The 8,001-nt window shown below is 43.9% G+C and overlaps 1 protein-coding gene across 14 annotated transcripts in view; it reads left to right on the top strand.

The window, feature by feature from the left end:
- The first annotated feature begins 25 nt into the window (after positions 1–25).
- Positions 26–8,001, top strand: part of LRRFIP2 (LRR binding FLII interacting protein 2) — a 59,576-nt gene continuing 51,600 nt past the window's right edge. For all 14 annotated transcript variants that reach the window (XM_075418619.1, XM_075418620.1, XM_075418626.1 and 11 more), the window contains exon 1: positions 26–555. The gene's annotated coding sequence lies outside the window, so the exon portion shown is untranslated. The remainder of the gene's footprint in view (positions 556–8,001) is intronic.

Raw genomic sequence — 8,001 nt, 5'->3', positions numbered from 1 at the left:
CGGCGCCTGCGCGGTGTCCCCTCGCCGGGCGGTGTCAGGGGCTGGGGGCGGCGTGGGTCGCCTGGCGGTGCCTCCCGCTCCCCCTCTCCGCCCTCAGCGCCGGCCGCTGCCTCCTCCGCGGGCGGCTTGGAGTTAACCGCCGTTTCCTCCCCAGGCTTCCCGGTGCGGCCGTAACCGCCCGGCATTGAAGGGGAGGAGGCAAGAGCGCGGGGCGGGGAAGAGGAGGGCGGCCTGGAGCGGTGGCGGCTCCTCTTCGCCTGGAGCTCCGGTTTCCGCGGCCCCCTCCCGGGGTGAGGGAAGGGGAGAGGGCGAAGCGAGGGAATAGCCACCTTGCCGCGGCCCCCGGACGGTCCGTGCCCGGCGGGCAGCCGCGCTCGCCCTGGGGCGGGTTCTGCCGCCGTTCCTTGGACTCTGGGCGCGGGGAGCGAGGGGAGGAAGCAGCCCGAGGCGATCCGCGAGCCCCTCGCACCCGTGGAAGAGGAGGGGAGAGTGGAGCCGGCCCCCCCCACCCCTCGCTGCTAAGGCGTTCCGGCGCTGCAGCAGGCTGGCCCGCAGGTAAGGCTCCGTGGGGCCCGGGCGAGGAGAGGGTGAGGGCCGGGGACGGGGCCGTCGATGCTTACAAACCCGGGCGGGGCGGGGAAGCGGGGTGAGAACCCGGTTCTTCGGGTTTCGAGGAGCGGGGAGGGCACGGCGGCGGTGCCGGGGCTCCCCGGTCGGGTTGGTGAGCAGGAAGGGAGAGCAATCAGCGGGGCGGTGGTGCGCGGCCCGCCGCCGCCGCCGCCTTTGTGGCCGCTGTCAGACCCGGTGCGGGCGGGCCCTTCCGGCGGGCCCGATCCGTCGGCCCGGCTCCGCAGCCCGGCGGGGCCCCTCGGTGCTGAGGGGAAAGGGCGGAACGAGGGGCGAGGAGGAGGACGCCCTGCAATCACAGCTGCCTGAAGTTGCGGTGCCGTTCTCGCCCGCGCTTCCTCGCAGCGCGGTACCGGCGCCTGGCCGCTCCCCGCAGCGGTAGGGCGTGCCGCGCCGCGGAGGGTTATGGAGGGTTCGGTCAGGGTTCCTGGCGCTTGGTCGGGCTTTTTTAAAAATTTCACATCGCCTTGATTGATTTCTTCTTAGTGTGCCCTGCTGCTGTAATTGCAGAGAGGTGGTTGGTGACGGTAAGAGCGACGGGCACATTCAGGAGTCTGGAAGGAGCCCGGAAACAGCTCTGGGCTCTGATCTGCTCTGTGTGTTTCTAAGGGATTTCCAGTTTGAATCCGAGCATGGTTCTTTGAAGGGCAGCATTACATCTTTCACCAACAATGAAAGCGTTTTGCAGCTGAAGTGATACTACGTTGAGTTTCTATGATCTACTTAGTGACTCTCATTTTAGATAGACCTCTAGCCATCTTTGGCTGGGAATAATGAAGGTCGAGGATCAGTTTTATTCCTGTTAAGTGGCAGTGGTAGCAGCCAACATCTCTGGAGGTGTGTGGAGGTTTTTTAGGATTTTCTTTTGTTGCAAACTTCCTGTAAGATTAAATCAACATTTGTCTGATGGGTTCTTTAAACATTCATTGTGTCTTGACCGTAAAGTGGTGTAATTAAATGTATCGGGGCCCAGAAACAGTTATCTTCTTAATATACATCTGCTTCTTTGGTTAATGTAATTGCTTGGTGGTGATGTAAGAACAGATGAAAGGTGCTCTAGCAGTGCAAAGTAGTTTGACGTACATGACGTGCTTTTTCCATTACTTTGTGTTACTTGGGCTTGGAGATGTTTACCTTCGAGTGTGAAGTCAGTCTTACCTGAACTGAATTCCTGGCTCTAGCTGAGAACTTGCGAGTAGAAGACAGTTGTGTGAAATGTGTCAGGGGTCAGTTTGTTGCCCTAAATGTCAGTACTTCTTGTGAACTGACTCCAAAGGAACTCTTTTTTTAAAAGGCTCTCATTGTCTCTGAAGATGGCATAGTACTTTAACAGATGTGAACTTTTGGAAAGTGCTGTTTAACTGGGACTCCAAGTAGTAGGGGTCTGTAGAACATCTTAAGGTCTAGACTTCCACGTAGCGTGCAAGTTGTCATATGCATATACCCAAAAACCTAGATTGATATATTATTGAATGCCTTTGGTATACAAAGCCAGCTGAATATTAGAAAGCAATAACAGATTTGATACTGTATCATTGTTCGTGTTTGTAAAATCCTGATGTGAAGGTGTGTGGTGATAGTTACCGGTCAGTACAATTGGGTAATGTTACCAAAAAATTATTAGAGAGGCTTTCTGACAATCAAAACTTCTTGTTTTTAATACCTGGAAACTAGGTAACGTGTAAGCGTATGTAATGGACAGTTTGTGTTTATGCATTATACATCCTTCAAAATAGTTTATGTGAATAGTGCTGTCTGCTTGTAAAGATGATAAAGTTCATAATTTTTTTTGTATAAGGCATCCAGAGTTGGAGTTGCTCCAAGGCAAGAGGTGAAGGGGCACCTCCCAGAGGGCCAGGTGGGAACCAGTGTTTCCAAGCATACCTGCGTGCTGCCACAGCAGAGGCCTCATCAGCAGGAGCCATGTCAGCTGAAAGAAGAAGCAGCAGGTGGAGAAAGCCTCAGTAGCTTTTCTTCATTGCAACTGTAGCAGTAGTAGAAAAGAGTGTAGGAGTGTACTAAATATTAAATCAGTAATGGAAAAATACCTTAGTAGTTGCAGCTTGTTACTGCACGTGGGTTGTAACCATGGGGATCTCTGTTTGTTTCATTAAAAAATAGAGCCTTGATATAGTAGCAGTGTTTTGTTTTGGTTTTTTTAATGAGTAATGACTCATTCTTTTGCAAAGTGACAGGAAGGATACCAATTTTGAAAAAGCTGACGGTGTAAAAATGATGGTTGTTCCATTTTAGAATAAGCACTTATGGAACATTCTTGTGGTTTTGTTTTTTTATTATACATTCATGTATGTAATGTTTTATTTTGTGCAGTAATGGTATCTCAAAGTGCAGCTGGTAGCATCTGACCTGCAGAGAACTCATAATTCATAAAATAAGTGCCACTGCTTGAAGTTGCATTACTGAATGAAGTTGTTTTGGAATTTTGGTAATTTGCGAAGACTGGGGAAGATCACCAAAGATAGCTTGGTGGGTCTGGAGGTGCCTGGTAGTTCTACAGGGCTTTTAGGATGCATTGGTTAAGTTACTGTCTTCATAAACTTAAAGCAGTGCAACACTAACCAGGCACGCTTACACTTTATGGTTCCATCAGGCAACACTTTTGCGGGCTGTGTAATGGCTTTTTGATTGTCTTAACTGGTGATCTTCTGTTCATCTATAGCTTCATAACACCAATGAACTGAGGGATTTCAACTCCCTCTAAGGAATTGTCTAAGGTGTTGCTAGACACCATGAACTCATATGAAGTTGTATTTCTTAGATTTTAAATTGGCAAATAAACTGCAAATATGCCGCATTGAAGGGGTAGCTTGTTCAGTTGTCAGCTTGCACTGTAATCTTTTGGCAGACATTAATTATGTGCTTTCCTCAGTCTTTGCTGTTTCCTTTTAATGTTAGGCTCTTCTACTCATATTAGCAGCTCTTTATTTGCAATAACTAGTTTCAGTTAATCTTTTTCTGAGCAAGGTTATTTTGAATGAAAATTCTAAATAAGTCCTTAAAACTATTACATTAAAACCATCTTTATTTCCCCCTCTCACTCCCCACACACTCATTGGTTGGATTGTGGTCACCCTGTAATCATGCAGCTCCTTTCTCAGGTGCTTCTAGGCCCATGAACAGACATACTAATTCCGAAGAGCACACCCTCATATAGGGGCATTCTTCTGGGGAAGACTGTTGTGTTAGTCTTGTGTAACTGTGACTCGAGTAAACTCATGTATTCTTGTTCTATGTCCATTTATATCTGTCTCCTTTAGAGTTTGCTTTGATAAAGCAATGAAGGTTAAGCAAGTAAGATTTTTGATTTCCAATGTGATTCTTTGTGCTCCTTCTCAAATACGAATGCTACTTCTGCTGTTTTGCAGTAATAATGCCCCTGACTTGTATGCAGCTTTGTGTTGCTAGAGCTGCACTTTCATGAGACAGTTTTTCGAAATTGCTGGGTTGGGTTTTCCACTGTTGTTCTGAGCACATTAACTATTAGAACATTGCTTTAATTGCAGCTATGGTAGCTTGCATACCCTCACTCATCAGCAGTATTCATTTGTTGAAGTAAACAGCAGGTGTTCAGTTAACTTATGAAGTATGTTGACACTCGTTAATTTCAACTCCGTCATCATTGCGTAGCAGTCCTGCTGCTTAGATCCTTCTTTGTAGTTAGGTATTTGAAAAAGCTTTTGCAGTTTTTACTATATTTCACAAGTATATTTTTTTAGTATATTTAACATTTGTAGAACTGTCAGAAAGCAAATTAGTTACCACTGTGCTGTGTCAGCAACCTGTGATTACTTTGCTGGTGAGGAATGTTGGTTTTTTTTTTTCTCCTGCTTCTTACGTTCATCCTCCTTATCTATTAATACTTTTCTAACATTATTCGTTCAAGTAACCTGCATTTGGATTCTTTCTTTTAGGTTTTTAGACTGTTTGATTTCAAGAAATTTCAGCCTTCCTGTGTGTTAACGCTCCCCTCTCCCACTGGCTTCATTGCCTTTTTGTTCTTATGAAATCAAATAATTCAGCCACTAATTTAAATTGAATCAACTGAAATTGATCATGCAGACTATTACTATCTGTTCTGTAAGATCTTTGGGTTTTGTTGAGAAAATGCTGAGTGCTAGGTCTTGTTTGTTCAGACAGAGAAAATTCTGTAACAAACCTAGCTATTTATGTACTCTAACATTGTTAAATTACATTCAGATGATACTTTATAATGAACAACTTCCCAGTCATGTTTATCTGTCTTATCACATGTCGAAGACATCAGTTTCCAGCAGCAGGGGCAGTTATAGCTATTGTAGTCTTCTGTAGAATCTCCTTTATGATCATCTTGGTCTAAATGTGTAAAGGTCTGTAGCAGATAAAAACACTAACTTTGCAAGTGAACAGCTGAAACAGCAAGAAACTGCCTGGATATTATGGACAAAAGGTGCAACTCCTTCTCAGGATTAGAAGATTTACTACTTTAAAGATACGAGCTGCTGTGTTTGTGGCTTTGGACTTTAAATGCAGAGGGTGCTGGCTTGTATTCCAGTATTAAGAAACCGAGGCTGGTTCTAGCAGCCAGTGGTTCTAGAGCAGGACTGCTCTCTTCTGTTGCTGGATCAAATACACAGAGATTGTTTCTACACAGGTGAATTTTAATTACCTTGTCTTACTTGAAAGAGAAAAAGAGAGTTTCAGTCTGTCTATTTATAGCCTGTTCACACTATAGTATCTGAATGCCTTGCGTGTATGTGATACCAAATACACTGGCATAGACCCAGGCATCAGAACAGGTGGTGCCATTGAAGGTGATGAGTGACAGGGCCTTAAATTGTAGTCTAGCTTCTGTTTTGTGTAAGATGAGTCACATTTTTTTCTAGGAAGTGAAAAATAAACAAAGAGAATATTTAGTTAGAAGGTAATAGGAAGAAGAGTAGACAGCAAAGACTTGGGGAAGAGATAAAACTTACATATGCCTGAAATGAGGACGAATGAGAGGGAGAACTTGAGGGATTTCCTCGCAGGTCCTCTGGTTTGCCTGGGGACTTCAGGCACTTAAGGTTTTTGGAATGAAGTACAGCACGATGTCACTTCCTCAGTCGTGTAATACAGTGTGTAACCCAGCCTACAGTAAGAACTAAACATGCAATAGATGTGACTCAGGAATTCTGAACTGTAAATGCAGCCAATCATAATGTACTTTTATTATCTTTTCGACTTTAGGAAGTGCGGTGTAACAAACTGGTTTTTGTGTGGTTTGGTTTTGTTTTGGGGTTCTCTAGTTATTTTCTGTGAAAATTCCAATGTTACAGCATATATTAAATTCTTTGACATGCTGCAAAATAACTTTTCCCATAATTGGCAAGTTATGGAAGTGAAACACCTAAGAAATATTCCTGTATGCATGTGAAATGTTTGATACCTTATGTTTTTCTGAGAAGTAACGCCATGATACATTTAGTATTAGACTATTAGCAATAGAACTAGATCACTTTGGTACTGAACTGTATAACAAGACATGAAATACTGACATACATCAACTCAACTAAAAGTTACATAGAATCGAAGAAATTGTGACAAGACCCTTGAAGGAATATTAAAACAACTTATTAAAGAAAGCTTATATAGAGGTTTAGTTTCAAAGCTGACAGCGATATAACTATAGAATCATGTACTCTTTTATTTTGGAAGGAACATTTGGAGGTCAGCTAGAGCAGGTTTTTCAGAGCCTTGTCCAGCCAAGTTTTGAATATCTTCAGGGCTGGACACTTCACAGCGTCTTTAGGCCAGTGTTTAACTACCCTCTGTTCTTCAACTCCAGGGTCCCCTATTTGCACACGATTCCCGTTGGAGATGTGGGCGCTGTAGATCTGCGTGTCCCCATGCTGTTCCATACAGTACCCTAATGCACGTGCTGGTGAGTGTACCTCACAAGCTCGCATTCACGCACCAAAGGCGTGGGTTCTCCTCCCTCACCAAGCCCCGTACTGACCACTTGCTAGCTGGAGTACAGGACCTTGCATCCTCCAGGAGGGATGCTGTGCTGTCTGGCCTGGGCAGAGATCATGATGCAGTCACTGGAGTGACTTCTGGCAGTGTCAGACCAGGTTTTGACTGCTGCTGCTTCCTCTCGAAGGTCTTTCCCACTGGTGCAGATTCTCATACATATATATTTTTTTATACTAATTTTCAAGATGACTCCTTTATTTCAGACATTTCTTTCTAATGCCCTAGTTACTCTTGCTCTTCAACATGTTCAGTTTTGGGCAAATATCCTATCAGACAACTTTGCATATTTAATTTACACGCACAAAATTTCCTATCTTTATGTTTGTTACTATTGAGACCATTTTGCTAAGGATGGGCCTTGCAAGCACCCCCCGCTATGTCCCCTGCCTCACTAAGCAAAGGCCCTACAGTTTTCTTAGCCTTTCTTTCATTCCCAGTGTTCTTACAGTAGCCTTTCTGTTTGTCCTTATCAGCCCTTGCTAGTTTTGATATCAGCTGAGCTTTGACTTTCCTAACTCCTCCTTGCAGGCAAAGACGACATGTCTGTATCCCTTCTAGGTAATCTGTCCCTGCTTCCTTTTTCTGGGTTTGGGCTCAGTCAGGGGTTCTGTGCTCATCCTAGGTGACAATAGTGGCAGATGGCTGTAAGAGATGCCACACTTACCTTCCTCCACAGTGACACTGGCACAATTACGCTACCGTGACACTGAAATGAAGTTCTTCTTGCTCATTTAAAGCATCAGCATTGAATTTTTCAAAATTCACTACTCTGTATAGCTATTTTTAATATAGCTATGTCCAGATTGACAATAAGTACTTATGTATATAATCTATTACATTCAATTCTCCAAATCAATCTGCCAGCTATGAGAGTCTCGCTGAATTAACAAACAAAAGTTAGTTGTCTATTAGAAATAATATGTTTAGAGGATATCCACAAATGCAGTTCAAGTCTATGGTGTGTGCAGTTATTACACTGTTTTTACTTATGTGGTAAATATTTAGTTAAGAATTACAACCCTTAACATAGAAATTCAAGCATTCAGTTTCATGCTTAGTGACCTTTTTCGGTGGATAGTTTTGAGTTCTGTTGCTTACATGCACTGATCTATTGTAGTAACATATTTTCTTCATTTCTTTTTTATTTTTTTTTGAAAATATATAACCATGTGAAAACCTTCTGTAGTAGGGGAGTATTATTTTGTGTGTTGAACTCTATCTGCTTTTCTTATTTGAAGTCAACCAGTAAGAATTATTGAAAAAAGATGCAGATTTTGAGACACCTCTTCCAAATGTGGGCAGCAGCCTGTAGCTCTGAGCTTAAACCTTTGTCACAGAGATGGCCAAACTGCTTTCTGTGTG

The sequence above is a fragment of the Opisthocomus hoazin genome, chromosome 4 (genome assembly GCF_030867145.1).
Source record: "Opisthocomus hoazin isolate bOpiHoa1 chromosome 4, bOpiHoa1.hap1, whole genome shotgun sequence".
NCBI classification, from domain to species: Eukaryota; Metazoa; Chordata; class Aves; order Opisthocomiformes; family Opisthocomidae; genus Opisthocomus; species Opisthocomus hoazin.
This window is presented reverse-complemented; position numbering and strand designations above follow the sequence as displayed.